This window comes from Thalassophryne amazonica, chromosome 4, assembly GCF_902500255.1.
Source record: "Thalassophryne amazonica chromosome 4, fThaAma1.1, whole genome shotgun sequence".
Lineage (NCBI taxonomy): Eukaryota > Metazoa > Chordata > Actinopteri > Batrachoidiformes > Batrachoididae > Thalassophryne > Thalassophryne amazonica.
Window position 1 is genome coordinate 70,056,102 of NC_047106.1, and position 21,790 is coordinate 70,077,891.

The following is a 21,790-nucleotide window of genomic DNA, read 5'->3' on the forward strand; positions in this document are numbered from 1 at the left end:
CATCGCATAATTGAAGAGGCCATCCATTAAAGTACGTATCTATTTGAAGGGAATTAGGCCCATAGATTCTGTGCCAAGAAATGATGGGCAGGACTGAGGGGCAGAGTTAAGATTATATCGTAGTGATTGACATGTTGATGGAGCAAACTGGAAGCCTGCCATTCCTCCTTAAAATAGTCTCCTTACAGTAATGAAGAAGGTTGAGCCAGCTCTACGTGGGGACATAAACAGCCAAGGGGATAATGAGGAAGCTGAGGACATTCTGTGCAATCCTTTCTTCCTGTCTATTTGCTCGTCTAGTTTAGGGACTGAAATATAGAACAGGAAGTGCCATTGCTGCCATGACACTACAACCATGACCTCTGACCTAGTGAGAGTTTCTTAATTCATGTACACCAATTGACAAGGTCTGGTGCTAAAAACTAAGCCGTGTTGGAAGTGCCCAAACGTGCAGTTCCTTGAATGTCCTCGAGACCATTTCCAAAAGAGAGTCTATCCCAAAAGACCTCCATGTTAAAATGTCAAACTTTACAGAAAAAAGTATTTACAGCTTAGTACGAAAAACAAGAAAAAAAAATGATGTTTTGTTCTATATAGCTAGTTTCACCATTCATGGCTACTGCATGGATGGTGGAGCCTTAATTTATTTATTTATTTATTTTTTTTATGTAACTCATCAGTTCCAGCAACTTTAAGCCATAACATCATAAATAGTTATGGTCATGGTCACAGTTAGCATATACTTTGTCCAGGTGGCCGTTCCTACCATATTTTGCTAATGGATGACTACTAGCTCTGGACTCTACCATGTTTATTTATCCTGTGAGCATTTTATTGCACATATCTTTGATAATATGGATTGCTGTGTAGTTAACTGTGTTACCACAGTTAATATGAGAAAATGATCCAATTACTGATTACACCTTGAAAAAGTATACTTAAATGGACTGCATTTATATAGCGCATTTCCATCTGCATCAGATGCTCAAAGCGCTTTACAGTTGTGCCTCACACCTCACACATTGATGTCATGCAAGGTACTTACTACACACCAGGAGCAACCTGGGGATTAAGGACTTTGCCCAAGGGTCCTTGGTGATTTTCCGGACAGGCTGGGATTTGAACCGAGGATCCTGTGGTCTCAAGCCCAATGCTTAACCACGAGACCATCACCTCTCCATTCATCTCCTTTATTCAGGACCACAGGCAAAAAAAAGTTTCTTATTTTCTTTCCTTATTAAGTTATTTTTAAAAATTTGAAAGCAAAATACATTGGGGTTTTTTTTTTGTTGTTTTTTTTTTTTTTTTTTTTTTTTTTTTGCTGATCCCAATAAGAATTATCCTCAGCCCTGGCTTAAAAACCATACCTGGTCTGAAATGTGGCTTTTGTGCTGTATGACACCACTGCTAAATGTGATGTTAGTTTTACTGATGGTGTTTTTAATACAGGCACCCAAAAATAAGAGCTCAGTCTGCAAAAATGTATTATCACTCAAGTTATCTATCCCATCATCCTTAGTAACTTCAAAGTACGAGGTCTCTTAGATAATAAACCGACCCTTTTATTTTTTTTTTAACTATATGGATTTGAATGACATGCGATTACACCAATCGTGCTTGAACCCTCGTGCGCATGCGTGAGTTTTTTCACGCGTGTTGGTGACGTCATTTCCCTGTGGGCAGGCCTTGAGTGAGATGTGGTCCCGCCCTCTCGGCTGAATTCCTTTGTTTCACACGCTGCTCGAGACGGCGCGCGTTGCTTTATCAAAATTTTTTCTGGACCTGTGAGGAATATCCGAGTGGACACTATTCGAGAAATTAAGCTGGTTTTCTGTGAAAAGTTTAACGGCTGATGAGAGATTATGGGGTGTTTCTGTCGGTGTAAGGACTTCCCACGGAGCGGGACGTCGCGCAGCGCTTCCAGGTGCCGTCGTCGGCGTGTTTCGAGCTGAAATCATCCTAATTTAAGGCTTAATTCACCCAGGACATCGTGAGAGAACAGAGAAGATTCAGAAGAGCCCGGCATGAGGAATTTATGCGGACATTCCACTGTTTAAGGACATTTTTTTAATGAAAGACGTACGCGCAAATTCGGCGAGTCGTTTCCGTGACGACTCGGCAAATCTGTGTGCGCCGCGACAGGAAAAACACCTCCGTGTTGAAAACCATTTGTAGAATTCAGGCGGCTTTTAATGGCTTTCAACAAGTGAGTAACTGAGAAATTGTTTAACAGCTTGGGCATGTTCCAACTTGCCCGTTAAGATTTCCAACGGAGGTGTTTTTCCTGCTGCGACCCCCCGCGGTCGGGTCCAGCCCGACATGCGACTCTGCCCGCACGTTCTTTCATTACAAAATGACCGTTAACAATGGAATGTCCGAATAAACTCCTCATGCCGACTTCTTCTGAAAGTTCTCTGTTCTCTGACGACTTACTGCGTCAACAGAGCCTGAAATGTGGAAGTTTTCAACTTGAAACGGCGAGACGCTGCCGCCTCGAAGCGCAGATCGCCGTCAGGCGCCGTGGACCGTTCTTACAGCGACACTACCAGACCAAAATCTCTCATCAGCCGTTAAAATTTTTACCGAAAACCAGCTGAATTTATTGAATGGTGTCCACTCAGTTGTGCCTTACAGTTTTGAAAAAATTTTTATCAAACAAAGCAACAGTCTCTGAGCCATTCCTAAACAATGAAAAAAATCGACGAGCGGGTGGACGACTCCTCACTCAAAGACTGCCCACAGGCGAATGACGTAACCGACAGGCATGAAAAAACTCTCGCATGCCCACGAGGGTTCAAGCATGTCTGATGTAATCACACGTGATTCAAATCCATATGGTTTTTGAAAAAAATAATAAGGTCGGATACTTTTCTAATAGACCTCGTATATCAATCTTGCCCACACTTCACATGGTTTTGGCAGCATCACAATCTCTTTGCACAATCCACCAAAGTGACTTAAATATATATTATTTATTATATGGCTGCAATACTATGCGCACTCTGATTGGCTGATTACCAGTCTGATATTTTCCCGTATCTGGACCGGTTACCATGACAGTTGGTCCACAACACATATTTTTGTTACAAACCCGGAAGCTAAAAACACGATTAGAAAAACCAAGTCAGACATGAACGTACTCCATAAATATCGAAACAGCATCGGAAAAAACACACAGATTGAAAGCTTACTAGCTAAGGACCGGACCATCTATTAGCACGTTTTTCATAGAGATGAAGAAAGTGAACAAGCTCAACACCGTCAGCAGCATTTTTGGGCAACACTGTAAATTTCCGTGTTTAAATATATAGTCATATAATAAACAAATTTTTAACCTTGTTTGCTCAGTTAATAATCCTTTAGTATTTGACTGGTGTTGTTTGAATACTGTGTTGTATTTTATATTATGGCCAATAAATTTTAAGTTTTATTGTTGCAAAGTGTGATTAAATAAAGTTATTAAATATTAAATGAACTCCGCCCCTTTACCCATGTACAGCATGGCGAGGTTTTAGGCAGAGTCAGGCACTGTAAATATAGTGACATCCAAAAGCAAATGCTGCCTCCTATGGTGTGGATGACCTTTACTGTGCCACATAGCTCTGCAAGACTCTTATCAGACCAGCTGGGAAGTGACAAAATGACTGGGTTGAGGAAGCAGGAGCTTCCAGAAAACACGATTCAAGTGCCCCAAGGTGTAGCCAGTTGGCAAAGGACTGTCCGACAGCAGGCTGCACTACAGGTCACACATGGAAGCTTAAGAGTGGCACCTATGCAAATCTATAATGCCCGCTAACAAATTTGACATGATACGAGTTAAAATTCAGAAAGAAACAGAGAATGTTTGTGTTTTATCAATGTTATCATGTTTCCCATGCAGTTGACCTGCCAAGACAACACTTTCACAGATGGCAACAGTCCCAAACCTAAGATCTAGGTTATACAGACAGGTCCATAATTATTTGGACTGTGATAATTTGTCATTTTGTGTTGGTACACCAAAACAGCAGAGTTAAAACAATCAAAAATCAATCAACAATCTTCTTCAGCTGGGGTGCAGATTCCACCTGTCATCTTTTATATTTTTTTGTCTTTTAAACTTGTTTTATGTCAAACACGGCACTTGGTGCAGCAGGAGTGGAAGGTGCTGCACTCTGGCTGAAGAGGACTGTATCTCTTCCTGGTATACAGCTGCACTCCGGCTTACTTTTACCTCTGCAAACAGGCACTGCCCAATCAAATTTCTTCTACTTTTATATTGTAGTAACGAGTAACGAAGATGTTTATGGGAAATGCATTGGAGTAAAGTATACATTTTATTGAGGAAATGTAGTGGACTAAACATGAAAGTTGCCAGAAATGTAAACAACAAAGTACAGATACGTCAAAATTCTACTTAAGTACAGTTACGAAGTATTTCTACTTCGTTACAATATAACACTGCTCTTACACTATATACAATTTAACACTTATAATGCCTAAAACTTGAGCTACCGTTTACGACATTTTATGCAAGCTTCACAACAGATGAGAAGATTTATTATATAGCTGCGAGGCTACGCGTGCTCTGATTGGCTGATTTCTGGTCTGATATTTTCCCATATCAGACGGGTTACCATGACAATCAGTCCAGAACGCATATCACATTCGCAACTTTAAGATGAGAAGGTGAGGATAAAGTCCGAAGCCAGTTGGCACCCCAAGGAGCTGATGAGGTGCGGCCTCTCTGTAGGTGAGGACTGAATTTTTCAAGAAGAAAAAAAAAGTTTCTGGTGAAGGTGGAAGTGTAGAAACAGGGTTGATATGCTGCAGGTGATGATGAGTGACAGCCGTGACTATCAGCTCAGATGCAGGACCCACCAGGAACCAAGGTGACACACAACATTTCCCTCATTAAATAAGAAATTTAAAAGCAAAATAAAACAAAAAGCGAACAAAGAAATTATGAGCGACAAAGAGGACCATTCTCTGAGCGAATTTTATTACACTGATGAGTTTGAACTGGAGGAACTAACAGTAAACGAGCCTGAAGTGGACATGCAAAATGTCGATGCAGCTACAACAACAGCCATGCAATAAATGAATTATTAACCTTGCTTGCTCGGTTTGTACAGGAAACTATCAGACCAAGGTGTGCGAAAAACACTGCTCGGTTAATAATCCTTTAAGGCCACTTTCCACATAATACGAATGTGGTCAAATTGCGCATGAATTTCACATGAAGCAGGAATCGTATGCAATACGCGTAAAATCGGAGCTACTTCCAACACCTCTGTTGCTACAACTATGTGTGCACACAAGCAGCTGAAGGACAGTGTGCGCTGTGAGAGACCATTCGATCCCTCTCACAGCAGGTGTTGCCCACATTCCAGATGACACACACGATCATCTAACACTACTCGCTTGACACTTAGAAAATGTGTGGCCAATCGCACTATTAGCACAAAAACAGTCAGCTGACGATCACTGTTGAGCTGGCAGTGAAATTTGTCTAAGTGCCCCCATGACTGTGAAGTTCAATCAATCAATCAATTTTTTTTTATATAGCGCCAAATCACAACAAACAGTTGCCCCAAGGCGCTTTATATTGTAAGGCAAGGCCATACAATAATTATGTAAAACCCCAACGGTCAAAACGACCCCCTGTGAGCAAGCACTTGGCTACAGTGGGAAGGAAAAACTCCCTTTTAACAGGAAGAAACCTCCAGCAGAACCAGGCTCAGGGAGGGGCAGTCTTCTGCTGGGACTGGTTGGGGCTGAGGGAGAGAACCAGGAAAAAGACATGCTGTGGAGGGGAGCAGAGATCGATCACTAATGATTAAATGCAGAGTGGTGCATACAGAGCAAAAAGAGAAAGAAACAGTGCATCATGGGAACCCCCCAGCAGTCTACGTCTATAGCAGCATAACTAAGGGATGGTTCAGGGTCACCTGATCCAGCCCTAACTATAAGCTTTAGCAAAAAGGAAAGTTTTAAGCCTAATCTTAAAAGTAGAGAGGGTGTCTGTCTCCCTGATCTGAATTGGGAGCTGGTTCCACAGGAGAGGAGCCTGAAAGCTGAAGGCTCTGCCTCCCATTCTACTCTTACAAACCCTAGGAACTACAAGTAAGCCTGCAGTCTGAGAGCGAAGCGCTCTATTGGGGTGATATGGTACTACGAGGTCCCTAAGATAAGATGGGACCTGATTATTCAAAACCTTATAAGTAAGAAGAAGAATTTTAAATTCTATTCTAGAATTAACAGGAAGCCAATGAAGAGAGGCCAATATGGGTGAGATATGCTCTCTCCTTCTAGTCCCCGTCAGTACTCTAGCTGCAGCATTTTGAATTAACTGAAGGCTTTTTAGGGAACTTTTAGGACAACCTGATAATAATGAATTACAATACTCCAGCCTAGAGGAAATAAATGCATGAATTAGTTTTTCAGCATCACTCTGAGACAAGACCTTTCTGATTTTAGAGATATTGCGTAAATGCAAAAAAGCAGTCCTACATATTTGTTTAATATGCGCTTTGAATGACATATCCTGATCAAAAATGACTCCAAGATTTCTCACAGTATTACTAGAGGTCAGGGTAATGCCATCCAGAGTAAGGATCTGGTTAGACACCATGTTTCTAAGATTTGTGGGGCCAAGTACAATAACTTCAGTTTTATCTGAGTTTAAAAGCAGGAAATTAGAGGTCATCCATGTCTTTATGTCTGTAAGACAATCCTGCAGTTTAGCTAATTGGTATGTGTCCTCTGGCTTCATGGATAGATAAAGCTGGGTATCATCTGCGTAACAATGAAAATTTAAGCAATACCGTCTAATAATACTGCCTAAGGGAAGCATATATAAAGTGAATAAAATTGGTCCTAGCACAGAACCTTGTGGAACTCCATAATTAACTTTAGTCTGTGAAGAAGATTCCCCATTTACATGAACAAATTGTAATCTATTAGACAAATATGATTCAAACCACCGCAGCGCAGTGCCTTTAATACCTATGGCATGCTCTAATCTCTGTAATAAAATGTTATGGTCAACAGTATCAAAAGCAGCACTGAGGTCTAACAGAACAAGCACAGAGATGAGTCCACTGTCCGAGGCCATAAGAAGATCATTTGTAACCTTCACTAATGCTGTTTCTGTTTCTTTGTTGCCAAGTATATGCATGTGGTGTGCCAGAGTGTTGGCTCCCCCCACAACACGTGTACATGTGTTTCGCACGCTTCCCCCCGCTTCCCCAACACATGGTGTTGTATCCCATGAGGGGCATTTATTTTTTATTTAACCAGGATTATTTAACTGCAGGATTCTGTATTGCGTCCCCTTTTATTTAGAATTTATATGAAACCAGTGATATTCACGAATTATACAGCTGTTTTTTATTTTATTTTGCTCCACATCAGCGGTGCATCCTGGCTGCTTACACTGTGTTCCTGCTCGCACGACACCATTGCATGCACAACACCGTTGCAGCAGGTTCATTCACGCCTGCCCGTAGGCTCGATGTTTTCGTGGTTCACTCATACGAGCTGTTCCGCCATGATTCACCTGGACTTGGATTTATTCATACTATGTGTGAAGGGGCCCTAAATGTTGACTTCATATCATTTATTTATGGGTCACATAAATAGTAAAAATTTAAGTTTAACATAAAATTGTAATTACATTTACATTACACGTTCATGTTATAGTTTCTTGTTAAATTTGTAACATTGCTTTCCTGTACAAGGAATGTCTAAACAGTTGTCTCATCCACAAAATTTATTGGCTTCACAGCCTTAACAGAATTTAGGGCACTGTCCCACTGGTGTTTAGGAGGATTTGCGCATGAAATGAGGAGACAAAAGCTGAGCGTCCACAACAAAGGTGGGCGGAAATGACAAATGTCCCGGGGTGGATCAGCGAATACATGAGGAAGAAAAGCGGATTTAACAGGGAACAGAAGCGAAGGCGACCGCGGAGGCGCCCCCATGAGGGGCACAGTGGCCGTGATGCACTCGCTTCATCCGTGCCCACTCTGTCTGCATTAGAGGATGACATTTTTCGGGAATTCCCGTGGGTCATGTGATTCCTGCGGGATTCCCACGGGATGGGAGTCAAAATTTTATCAATCCCGTAATTGGGATGGGATTGGAATAAAAAATGCACGGGAGTGGGCAGGAGCGGGAATGCCAAAAATAGATGATGATTTTCATCTATTTAATGCCGCGTTCACACCGGGCGTGATCAGACGCTACAAATTCGCGGGGGTCGCGTGGCGACGGACGCGCCTCCTTCACCCGGTGTGTCGCTCTGCTTTTGCTGCGAAAATTCGCCGGTTGTCAGTCAAGTTAACATGACGGACCTTGATCACACGGAGCGAGTTGTTGTGGAAAGCTCCCAATACAGAGAGTATCACTATTTGCTGTAGGAGCTGCGTCTGGATGACGGCCGCTTTCAGTGGTCCTTCCATCTCTGCAGGACCCAGTTTGAGGACCAACTGTCCCGTTCACGCGCGCACATGTAAACAATTAAAAAAAAAAAAGAAACTCCGCTGCTTGCTGCAGCTCGCTCTTCCACCAAAAAATTCTGTCATAATTGTGTTTAGAAACCGGTCACCATTTGTTCTATTATACATCTGTGTAGTTAATAAGTAAAATAATCTCCATTCGCTTGCGCGCGCACGTAACATAAAAAGAAAAAGAAACTCCGCTCCTGCTTGCTGTGGTGCTGCTGCTCGCTCCAAAAACTCTGTCATAATTGTGAAATAAAGGACAAAAGAGACATAAGTCCTGCTCACAGGCTGCTACCAGCAACAGGACATGTTCACATCTTCAGTCAAACTCCAGACATCTCCACGTCACTACATATTCAGTCCCTGATTGATCATCACGGCGCGAGACATACAGGAGTGGGATGGGAGTGGGACTGATTTTGAGTGGGAGCGGGATGGGATTGGGAGTCATCTTTACAGGAGTGGGATGGGATGAGATTTATTTTTTTACTCCAGTCCAGGATTGGGACAGGATGGGATTTTTTTTCTGGGAGCGGGATGGGACGGGAGTGAAAATCCACTCCCGTGTCATGCTCTAGTCTGCATGCGCGACATACCATTTGCGACCGTGATGTGGCCGTGCTGGGCCCGCGTCACATCTGTTTTGCACGCTGTCCCGGTCCGCCGCCAAGCCACGCCAACCCGTCGGTTGCGGATATCAGCGGATGACAGGGGATATGCGGCGCGTTGGTTGTGTATGTCCTGCGTATGTCTTCAGTATGTGTTAAGGCAGTGATGCGGATCTCATCCGCAGCAGGATTTTTGAGCCACTCAAAAATCCTGGCTGCGGACATGCGTGCCTCTGCGGATGATCACGGACATGTTCGGATGGCTGCCGACTCATACAGGAATGTCACACAGTTATTGCGGTTGTTTGGCGGATGTGGGCCACTTTTGTGCGCATTCCATCCGCAAATCCTCCTAAACACCAGTGGGACAGGGCCCTTAATACCATAGGTTCTTGGGTCCATCTTTGGTCAGGATGGCTGCATGGATAGCCCTAGTGAAAAGCTTACTTCAGCACTGCCAGGTCTGTTGGACTCAGTTACCCCTGTTAAGACGAGAACGTATCACATACAAAGCAGATTCCCTGGCTTACTGAGGATTTGTGAACCCTTTGACGTTATAAAGCTACAGGTTCCAAGCACAAGTGACATCACTCAAGGCTGGAGGTAGCTTATTGTGGATGCCATGACTGTTTGGCTGATTATAAATATGTTCTGTCAACTGCCAAGACATTTTATTATTCTAAATTAGTAATGGTAAGCAGAATCCTAGATTCTTGTTTGATACTGTGATGAAACTAATGTGGAGCAGCCAGTCTGCTAGTTGTTCAAAGTTGCACAAATTCACAAGACACATCGCAGCTAGATTCTTTATTTCAATTTATTTATATAGCACCAAAACACAACAAAGCTGCCTCAAAGTGTTTCACAAGGTAAATATCAGCATCTTTAATATCAATATCTCTGAATTTTCCACAGCAAAATATGGGGTACCAAATTCCCATACATAGTCACAAAACACACATTCACTGTTACGCTGATGATCTGCAGATGTACATGCTTACTTATGCTTATTTACAGTGCATCTGGAAATTATTCACTGCGCTATGTTACAGCCTTATTCCAAAATGGATTAAATTTTTCCCCCTTAAAATACTATACACAATACCCCATAATGATAATGTGAATAAAAGTTTTTTTTTTTTTTAGATTTTTTAAAAAGAACAACTAAGAAATCATTAAATAAGTATTCACAGCCTTTGCCATGAAGCTCAAAATTGAGTTCAGGTGCATCCTGTTTCCACTGCTTAATTAGATTCCACCTGGAGTAAATTCAGTTGAGTGGACATGGTTTGGAAAGGCACACACCTGTCTACATATAAGGTCCCACAGTTGCCAGTGCAAGGCAGAGCACAAACCAAGCATGAAATCAAAGGAATTGTCTATAGACATCGGAGACACAAACATTTCTGCTGCTTTGAAGGTTTCAGTGAGCACAGTCATCCATCATCTGTAAAATGGAAGAAGTTCGGATCCACCGGGACTCTTCCTAAAGCTGGCCATCCATCTAAATTGAGCTTTGGTCACTGATGGTCACTCTGTCAGAGCTTCTGCATTCCTCTGTGGAGAGTGGAGAACCTTCCAGAATGACAACCATCTCTGTAGCAATCCACCAATCAGGCCAGATGGAAATTCAGAAGCCACTCCTTAGTAAAAGGCACATGGTAGTCTGCCTGGAGTTTGACAAAAGGCACCTGAAGGACTCTCAGACCATGAGAAACAAAATTCTCTGGTCTGATGAGACAAAGGTTGAACTCTTTGGCATGAATGCCAGGTGTCATGTTTGGAGGAAACCAGGCACCATCCCTACAGTGAAGCATGGTGGTGGCAGCATCATGCTGTGTGTTTTTCAGGGGCAGGAACTGGGAGACTAGTCAGGACTGAGGGAAAGAAGAATGCAGCAATGTGCAGAGACATTGTGGATGAAAACCTGCTCCAGAGTGCTCTTGACCTCAGACTAGGGCAACTGTTCATCTTTCAGGAGGACAATGACCCTAAACATATATATATATATATATACACACACACACACACACACACACACACACACACACACACACACACACACACACACACACACACACACACACACACACACACTGGAGTTAAACCAATCTAGTAAAAAACAAAACAAACATAAAAGACGTAGGCTGGAAAATGTGGTGCCCTCATTTTGGCTTTACCATTTATAACTGGCTTAGCTTTAAGGTCTGATTGGACGGGACAATCTGGCAAAGCTGGTTGCTGCACACACAGTTGTAGATAGCACAGAATGAAAGGATGGGATTGTAATTTGTGCTGATCCAGCAGCAGCATTGGAGGTAAGAGCTAAATGTTTATCAGGAACACCTGTTAGCCCGATGATCAGATAGAAAATTAGCAAGCAGCTGCAAACTGTTTGCTCTGGTCTGCTGTGAGTGTTTCCCTTTACAGCAGGAGGGGGGAAAACAGGCCGCATAATGCCAAGAAAGAGAAAAGTGACAAAACAGCGGCAATGTGAGACCTCTGTGATCACATCCACTCTGCACATCAAAAATCAGAGGCGGAAGATATTTACTTTCATCGTTTGCGAGTCATTTGCTGAGGGGAATTCTTCTTTGCTGTTGTCTTTGAGCGCGACGGGGAAAATGTGTCTGCTGTGTGCATCTCTGCATATGCAACGTCATGAGTGTCAAGTCTCAGTGTCTGAGCATCCTGTGTGTGGTGTGTACTTAAAATGACACGGGGGTGGTAGCACTTACAAACAGGTTGGCATATGGTACCTTGCGTTTTGACAATAATAAGTGACAACTCGGCATGAGAATCGACAGCGAATGCAGGGTTGTTGAAGGGTTGGAAGAACGCTTTGCTTAACAACCCCATCTATGTGATGTCTTCTTCCACCTGCAGGTGATCCAGCACTGATTTTTTTGAAGATAAAGCTGGTTCAGGCCTCAAGACAAACAGACAGCGAGACCACAATGTCTTTGTGTTTGTTAAAACATATTTGCAAAGACAAACCCCTCCTTCCTACAGCCCTAATTGGAGGCCCCATGAGGCAGCATCATGGGTCTCGGGCCCCGGGAAGACCTGACACTCCAGTTGGCTCGTGACTTCAGGGTTAACAAACGGTTGACAAATGAGCACTGTGTTCTTCATCTGTACAAGATACATGTATATTATTTTTACTGGCAGCGAGGAGTCATGTCTTCTTCAAAAGCTTAACGGAAACGTACATGGCCAACATTTGACATACGGTTCATCTGGAAAGTATTCACAATACTTAACTTTTTCCACATTTTGTTATGTTACAGCCTTATTCCAAACTGAGCAGTTGGGGGAGAAGGGCCTTAGTCAGGGAGGTGACCAAGAACCCAATGGTCACTCTGTCAGAGCTCCAGAATTCCTCTGTGGAGAGAGGAGAACCTTCCAGAAGGACAACCATCTCTGCAGCAATCCACCAATCAGGCTTGTATGGTAGAGTGGCTAGATGGAAGCCACTCCTTAGTGAAAGGCACATGGCAGCCTGCTTGGAGTTTGCCAAAATACACCTGAAGGATTCTCAAACAAAATTCTCTGGTCTGATGAGAAAGATTGAACTCTTCAGCGTGAATGCCAGACATCATGTTCGGAAGAAACCAGGCACCATCCCTACAGTGAAGCATGGTGGTGGCACCATCATGATGTGGGGATGTTTATCAGCCGCAGGAACTGGAAGACTAGTCAGGATTGAGGGAAAGATGAATTCAGCAATGTACAGAGATACCCTGGAGGGAAACCTGCTCTAGAGGGCTCTTGACCTCAGACTGGGTTCATCTGTTAGCAGGGCAATGACTCTGAGCACACAGCCAAGATATCAAAGGAGTGGCTTCAGGACAACTCTGTGAATGTCCTTGAGTGTCCCAGCCAGAGCCCAGATCTGAATCTGATTAAACATCTCTGGAGAGATCTGAAAATGGCTGTGCACCGACACTCTCCATCCAACCTGATGAAGCTTGAGTGGTGCTGCAAAGAAGAATGGGCAAAACTGATGAAAGACAGGTGCGGAAAGCTTGTGGTATCATATTCCAGAAGATGTGAGGCTGTAATTGCTGCCAAAGGTGGATGAAGAAAGTATTTTTTTATTTTCAATAAATTTTCAAAAATTAAAAAAAAAGTTTTTTCATGTTGTCATTATGGGGTGTTGTGAGTAGAATTTTGTGGTAAAAAATGAATTTACTCAGTTTTGGGACAAGGCTGTGACATAAAATGTGGAAAAACTGAAGCGCTGTGAATACTTTCCAGATGCACCGTATATTGTGCAGCAAACAAGGAGTTGAGTATAAGAAACAAAACAGGAATGGTAAAAGAAAAGTCAAATAAATTAATCATTTATGTGAATGCAGCTCAAAGAACAGGCTCTGTAAAATGGCCAATATTTACCATCACTGTTCTGAACGAGTGAGAGAAGGTTGTGGTGAGCGGTATGGGCTCAAAACACCAAAGGGCTAGATAGGGGCAGTGCTGTGGCCATGGGATAGTGCACTTGTTTCCAGAGCAGAAAGTACCTTGTTCAAGACCAAACTTGCCAATTCTCCATCTAATGAGGAATTGTGTCAGGAAGGGCATCATGCATAAAAAGTGTGTGAAATCAACATGCAGATCCATTTCAGGTCTCCAAGTTTACTGAAGGGCTAAACTGTTTTGTAGGTTTGCATTTTTTTTTTTTTTTATAAATCTTGAGGAACTGCATTAACTCCTCAAAGAAGAGCAAAATATGGGATTTTTATTTTAGATCAGCCTGGACAATAACCTCAATTCATTCTCGCAGAGCTGTGAGTAATGTAGAAAGAATTATATTAGCCAGCACTAGCAAAATGACAGCTATTGTGGAGCGTGATATGCATGGCCGCCATGCTGATTGCTGCCTCACTGTACGCAGCCCGGCCTCCTGGATAATAGAAGACTATTTTTAGAATGGAGGCCGGGGGTGGGGGTGGGGGGGCAGAATGGGGCAGAGATTGAAAGAAATAGCTGAGGAGAATAGAGATGAAGCAGGGAGAAAGATGGAGGTGTGTGTCGGGGGGGGGGGGGGGGGGGGGATTGCACTGACGTGCAACACTGAAGGAGTCGAGTGAAGACGGGAAAATGTTATGGGCAACCAAGCAACTAATAAGCTTGAACCTCAGCACTCTCCATAATGCGACAGCTCATTACCACCCAATTAGGCATTACAGTGCCTTGCTTACTGAGGTCTATTGACGCAAATCAACCAGGAAAAGATAACCTGGTGCCAAAAAACAGAAGGTAAAACTGGATGAGTATTTGTTCAAAGTGCAGACTGTGTGGCAGTTCTATCAATTTACAAACTAACTGTTGGGGGTGGGGGGGGGTCCAAATTAGCAAAGCTGACAATATGAACCTGATGTGTTTTATTCCTCTCGTTATGTGTCGCCTGAGGTTTCCTCTGATGGTGTTTTGATGGCACATTTTAGAGCATAAGGCCACAGTTGCTGTTTCCAATGAGGTCACTAATGAGACCATCTGTCAAATACTAATTCACTTGGCATTTAATGTCCTGTTTTTATCTTTTATCCTTCCACACTTCCAACCATACACGTATTTGGTATTAGCAGGAAAACTAATCAATCATTGGCGGTACTATGATTCTGTGTCAGCATGCACAAAACATTAATGGGAGTCCAGAATCGTGACACTTCATCTGCATTGTCTGAGTCCACCCAGCTGGAAATGGCTACAAGCTGAGGCAGTAACCTGTGTCGGAATGAGATCTCATCGGGGGCGTCGTAGACTCATCTGTTCCACGCAACACAATCCAGGGAAGATAATGGTCTAGTGGTTAAGGCGTTGGGCTTGAGACCAGAAGATTGTCGGTTTAAATCCCAGCCTGACTGGAAAACTACTAAGGGCCCTTGGCAAGGTCTTTAATCCCCTAGTTGCTCCCGGTGTGTCGTGAATACCTTGTATGGCAGCACCCTCACATTGTGGTGAATGTGAGGCATTATTTATAAAGCACTTTGAGCGTCTGATGCAGATGGAAAAGCGCTATATAAATGCAGTCCATTTAAGATCACCAGCACCAGTGGGCCTTTCTTCCTGCCGAAAACTCCTCTCTTCTCCCTGTGAGGAAATTTTGCACAACATACTCCTCCTCCTGTGGAACCAGCTCCCAATTCAGATCAGGGAGACAGACACCCTCTCTACTTTTAAGATTAGGCTTAAAACTTTCCTTTTTGCTAAAGCTTATAGTTAGGGCTGGATCAGGTGACCCTGAACCATCCCTTAGTTATGCTGCTACAGACTTAGACTGCTGGGGGGTTCCCATGATGCACTGAGTGTTTCTTTCTCTTTTTGCTCTGTATGCACCACTCTGCATTTAATCATTAGTGATTGATCTCTGCTCCCCTCCACAGCATGTCTTTTTCCTGGTTCTCTCCCTCAGCCCCAACCAGTCCCAACAGAAGACTGCCCCTCCCTGAGCCTGGTTCTGCTGGAGGTTTCTTCCTGTTAAAAGGGAGTTTTTCCTTCCCACTGTCGCCAAGTGCTTGCTCACAGGGGGTCATTTTGACCGTTGGGGTTTTTACGTAATTATTGTATGGCCTTGTCTTACAATATAAAGCGCCTTGGGGCAACTGTTTGTTGTGATTTGGCGCTATATAAATAAAATTGATTGATTGATTGATTGATACTGATATAAAGTCACTTTTGCTGAAGTGTGGAAAATATAGTTAGCATGATCTGTGTGAGTCATTCTCCTCCAAAATGCTGATTAAACACAGGCCCTCAAATTAAGCTCAGGTGCATCCTGTTTCCACTGATCATCCTTGGGATGTTTCTACAGCTTAACTGGAGTCCACCTAGTGTACGTTTAGTTGATTGGACATGATTTGGAAAGACACACACCTGTCTACATATAAGGTTCCACAGTTGACAGTGCACGTCAGAACACAAACCAAGCATGAAGTCAAAGGAATTATCTGTAGACCTCTGAAACAGGATTGTCTCGAGGTACAAATCTGGGGACGGATACAGAAACATTTCTGCTGCTTTGAAAGTCCCAATGAGCACAGTGGCCTCCATCATCCATAAATGGAAGAAGTTCAGATCCACCAGGACTCTTCCTAGAGCTGGCTGCCCGCCTAAACTGAGTGATCAGGGAGAAGGGTCTTAGTCAGGGAGGTGACCAAGAACTCAATGGTCACTCTGTCAGAGCTCCAGCATTCATGGAGAACCTTCCAGAAGCACAACCAACTCTGCAGCAATCCACCAACCAGGCTTGTATGGTAGAATCACCAGATAGAAGCCAGTCCTTAGTAAAAGGCACATGGCAGCCCACCTGGAGTTTGCCAAAAGGCACCTGAAAGACTCTCAGACCATGAGAAACAAAATTCTCTGGTCTGATGAGACAAAGACTGAACTCTTTGGCGTGAATGCCAGGCATCATGTTTGGAGGAAACCAGGCACCATCCCTACAGTGAAGCATGGTGGTGGCAGCATCATGCTGTGTGTTTTTCAGGGGCAGGAACTGGGAGACTAGTCAGGACTGAGCGAAAGAAGAATGCAGCAATGTACAGAGACATCGTGGATGAAAACCTGCTCCAGAGCGCTCTTGACCTCAGACTAGGGCAACTGTTCATCTTTCAGGAGGACAATGACCCTAAACACACAGCCAAGATATCAAAGGAGTGGCTTCATGACAACTCTGTGAATGTCCTTGAGTGGGCCTGCCAGAGCCCAGACCTGAATCTGCACCAGCGCTCCCCATCCAACCTGAAGGAGCTTGAGAGGTGCTGCAAAGAGGAATGAGCAAAACTGCCCAAAGATAGGTGCACCAAGCTTGTGGCATCATATTCAAGAAGACTTGAGGCATAATTTTCATGATTTTCCTTTATAAATCATTAGTTGTAAGGCTCAAAAATTTCAGTTAAATATATTATACGAGTATAGCAGACAAACACACTGATATTTGAGAAGTGAAATGAAGTTTTTAGTATTTACAGAAAGTTCTGATGCTCTCTTTGAACTTCAGCAAGTCATCTTCAGCACGGCTGGATACCTAAATTTATTGCGTTTGATGCAATTTGCTGATTAGCTATTTTTGCTAACAAGCATTTGAACAAGTGTAACTAATAAAGTGGCCAGTGAGTGTAGATGCAATTTTGTGAAAATGAGGGCCTTGGGGAGGGGAACAGGTGATTAGGTTTTGAAATGGACTGAAATCAAGATGCATATCCTGGATTTTTAATTTTGTTTTATTTTTTCAACATTGTGAGAGAAATAAGCATGTTTGATGTGTATGCAAATCTTCACAAGCAACAAGATAGGTCAATCTGTCTTTAATTTATGTTATAGTCATTTTGCATGTTAAAAGATGCCAGCATGGTCCAAAATAAGGCTTTTACTGGTCCTCACCTTTAACTATCAGTCATTTTCATTACTTTTTATTATTATTTATAGAAGAAGAAGAAAAATACAGCCCCACCATTGCCCTGCTTATCATAAAGAATGTATTTTTGACAATATTTTAAACAATGACATCAGGAACAATGCATTGATTTTAACACCAAAAAAAAAAAAAAAAAAAATCAGTCATATGTAGGCTGTCAACGCCAACTAATCCTTTTCAGATCAAATTATGGATCTATACCTAGTAGGTCAAAACTTATTTGGTATTGGCTAAATATTCAGTAACTCTGCTTTTACAAATTGGTCTTACAAACATGGATCTAACCCCTGCATACGTGTTGCTGCAATATATATCAAGCTTAGAGTGAAATGTAGAATTCTTATGTTCCCTTCCAACAGACCTACAGACCCCCAGCAGGAAATGTAAATTTCTTTATTCTCTTGTTGAAGTCTAATTCCCTCCCTCCCAGATGCTGCCTTGATGGATTATCACATGCTACTAAACTCAGTCTGGGACAGACTGGGGGTAATTACTACAAATACTTAATACTGTAAGTGTGTACAACCCCTGGCAAAAATTATGGAATCACCGGCCTCGGAGGATGTTCATTCAATTGTTTCATTTTGTAGAAAAAAGCAGATCACAGACATGACACAAAACTAAAGTCATTTCAAATGGCAACTTTCTGGCTTTAAGAAACACTATAAGAAATCAGGAAAAAAAAATTGTGGCAGTCAGTAACGGCTACTTTTTTAGACCAAGCAGAGGGGAAAAAATATGGAATCACTCAATTCTGAGGAAAAAATTATGGAATCATGAAAACAAAAGAACGCTCCAACACATCACTAGTATTTTGTTGCACCACCTCTGGCTTTTATAACAGCTTGCAGTCTCTGAGGCATGGACTTAATGAGTGACAAACAGTACTCTTCATCAATCTGGCTCCAACTTTCTCTGATTGCTGTTGCCAGATCAGCTTTGCAGGTTGGAGCCTTGTCATGGACCATTTTCTTCAACTTCCACCAAAGATTTTCAATTGGATTAAGATCCGGACTATTTGCAGGCCATGACATTGACCCTATGTGTGTTTTTGCAAGGAATGTTTTCACAGTTTTTGCTCTATGGCAAGATGCATTATCATCTTGAAAAATGATTTCATCATCCCCAAACATCCTTTCAATTGATGGGATAAGAAAAGTGTCCAAAACGTCAACGTAAACTTGTGCATTTATTGATGATGTAATGACAGCCATCTCCCCAGTGCCTTTACCTGGCATGCAGCCCCATATCATCAATGACTGTGGAAATTTACATGTTCTCTTCAGGCAGTCATCTTTATAAATCTCATTGGAACGGCACCAAACAAAAGTTCCAGCATCATCACCTTGCCCAATGCAGATTCGAGATTCATCACTGAATATGACTTTCATCCAGTCATCCACAGTCCACGATTGCTTTTCCTTAGCCCATTGTAACCTTGTTTTTTTCTGTTTAGGTGTTAATGATGGCTTTCGTTTAGCTTTTCTGTATGTAAATCCCATTTCCTTTAGGCGGTTTCTTACAGTTCGGTCACAGACGTTGACTCCAGTTTCCTCCCATTCGTTCCTCATTTGTTTTGTTGTGCATTTTGTTGTGTATACTGCTTTAAGTTTTCTGTCTTGACACTTTGATGTCTTCCTTGGTCTACCAGTATGTTTGCCTTTAACAACCTTCCCATGATGTTTGTATTTGGTCCAGAGTTTAGACACAGCTGACTGTGAACAACCAACATTTTTTGCAACATTGCGTGATGATTTGCCCTCTTTTAAGAGTTTGATAATCCTCTCCTTTGTTTCAATTGACATCTCTCGTGTTGGAGCCATGATTCATGTCAGTCCACTTGGTGCAACAGCTCTCCAAGGTGTGTTCACTCCTTTTTAGATGCAGACTAACGAGCAGATCTGATATGATGCAGGTGTTAGTTTTGGGGATGAAAATTTACAGGGTGATTCCATAATTTATTCCTCAGAATTGAGTGAGTCCATATTTTTTTCCCTCTGCTTGGTCTAAAAAAGTAACCACTACTGACTGCCACAATTTTTTTTCTTGATTTCTTATAGTGTTTCTTAAAGCCAGAAAGTTGCCATTTGAAATGACTAGTTTTGTGTCATGTCTGTGATCTGCTTTTTTTCTACAAAATGAAAGAACTGAATGAACATCCTCTGAGGCCGGTGATTCCATAATTATTGCCAGGGGTTATATACGTATGTGCATTTATGTACTGTTTGTTTTGCAAAAAGACAGAGGGGCCCAACAATGTTACGTTTTCATGCCCTGCTGTGCATCATTTTGCCAGCAGAGGTCAGTATTGCTAGGTACTGTAACTTACTCAACCTAAGGAGCCAATCATATTGTGAAGACCAGAGTGTCATTTTAGTAAATGTGGATTACAAGTGTCATGAATCCGTCCATCCATTTTCAATACCCGCTTACTCCAGTTAAGGTCATGGTTTGGGGGGGGCAGTAGTGAAAAATTAACCCCCGCCCCCATCCAGTAGTTACATTTGTATTTTGTTTTGTATGAACAAACAAGCTAGATCAAAATTGCTCAGAGATGCAGTGCGATGCCACACCCACATTTCAAAGTATCACATATGTAGAAACAATGTTATATGGGCTTGCAAACCGCCAAGGTGACTATCACTAAAAAAATCTGAAATCTTATAGCATGGAGACAGAAATTTGACCTCTGATATTGATATTGAATGCCCATCCTCACCAAAATCAAGTCACTTCTTCCCATCCACGGGCCCAATGTACCTGCTAAATCTGATCTAAATTGGATAGTTATATTGTTAACATACTCCACTATAGTTACATAGAGATCAAGTGAGCACCTTAGTAGCGATGTACCCCTGGCATTGCCACTGATGGCAGGGAATAATAATAATATTCAATCCATAGGAACAATAACAGCATCAGCCTAATACTACAATGCCACATAATGTTCCATCTCTCTCTCAGCACATTAACATACATTGAGGAAAATAGGTATTTTAACACCCTGCAATTTTGCAAGTTCTCCCAGTTAGAAATCATGGAGGGGTCTGAAATTTTCATTTTAGGTGCATGTCCACTGTGAGAGACATAAGATAAAAAAAAAAAATCCGGAAATCACAATGATTTTTTAAATAATTTATTTGTACACCTACCAACCAGCAAGAATTCTGGCTCACACAGACCTGTTAATTTTTCTTTAAGAAGCCCTCTTATTCTGCACTCTTTACCTGTATTAATTGCACCTGTTTGAAGTTGTTACCTGTATAAAAGACACCTGTTCACACACTCAATCAATCACACTCCAACCTGTCCACCATAGCCAAGACCAAAGAGCTGTCTAAGGACACCAGGGACAAAACTGTAGACCTGCACAAGGCTGGGATGGACTACAGGACCAGAATAGAGCTTTTTGGAATCAACTCCACTTACCATGTTTAGAGGACAAGAACAACCCCAAGAAAACCATCCCAACCATGAAGCATGGGGGTGGAAACATCATACTCTTGGGGTGTTCTTCTGCAAAGGGGACAGGACGACTCCACCGTATTGAAGAGAGGATGGATGGGGTCATGTATTGCGAGATTTTGGCAAACAACCTCCTTCCCTCAGTAAGAGCATTGAAGATGGGTCATGGCTGGGTCTTCCAGCATGACAATGACCCCAAACACACAGCCAGGGCAACTGAGGAGAGGCTCCTTAAGAAGCATTTCAAGGTCCTGGAGTGGCCTGGCCAGTCTCCAGTCCTGAACTTAATAGAAAATCTTTGGAGGGAGCTGAAACTCCAAACCTGAAAGATTTGGAGATCTGTCTGGAGGAGTGAACCAAAATCCCAAAGGCTACTGTACCAAGTATTAACATTGATTTTCACAGGTGTTCAAATACTTATTTGCAGCAGTAACATACAAATAAATGATTAAAAAAAATCATACATTGTGATTTCCGGATTTTTTTTTTTTTTTTTTTTTTTTTAGATTATGTCTCTCACAGTGGACATGCACCTAAGATGAAAATTTCAGACCCCTCCATGATTTCCAAGTGGGAGAACTTGCAAAATCGCAGGGTGTTCAAATACTTATTTTCCTCACTGTAGTCAGGTGTGTTCAGACAATTAAGAGGTGGTAATCATCAGATTTACACCAACGGAGAGATGGAAAATGTCCAAGGTCAGAGATCGAGGACAGAGAACCACTGCAGTACAGCATACATACTTACTCCGGTAATTGTTTCTCATGGATTATTATTACTCAGGGATACAACACTACTTTGTTGATCTC

General features: G+C 42.4%; 1 protein-coding gene and 2 long non-coding RNA genes across 3 annotated transcripts in view; 1 reads left to right on the plus strand and 2 right to left on the minus strand.

Annotated features, from left to right (window-relative positions):
- Nucleotides 1-21,790, minus strand: part of dscamb (Down syndrome cell adhesion molecule b) — a 498,706-nt gene that overhangs the window by 332,884 nt on the left and 144,032 nt on the right.
- Nucleotides 1,164-4,399, minus strand: LOC117508338. The gene is made up of 3 exons (XR_004560056.1): nt 4,314-4,399; nt 2,719-2,720; nt 1,164-1,175 (listed from the first exon to the last, which is right to left on the minus strand). It is a non-coding gene; the product is annotated as an uncharacterized LOC117508338 (long non-coding RNA).
- LOC117508343 lies at nt 3,001-21,321 on the plus strand. The gene is made up of 3 exons (XR_004560060.1): nt 3,001-3,123; nt 5,854-5,862; nt 21,311-21,321. It is a non-coding gene; the product is annotated as an uncharacterized LOC117508343 (long non-coding RNA).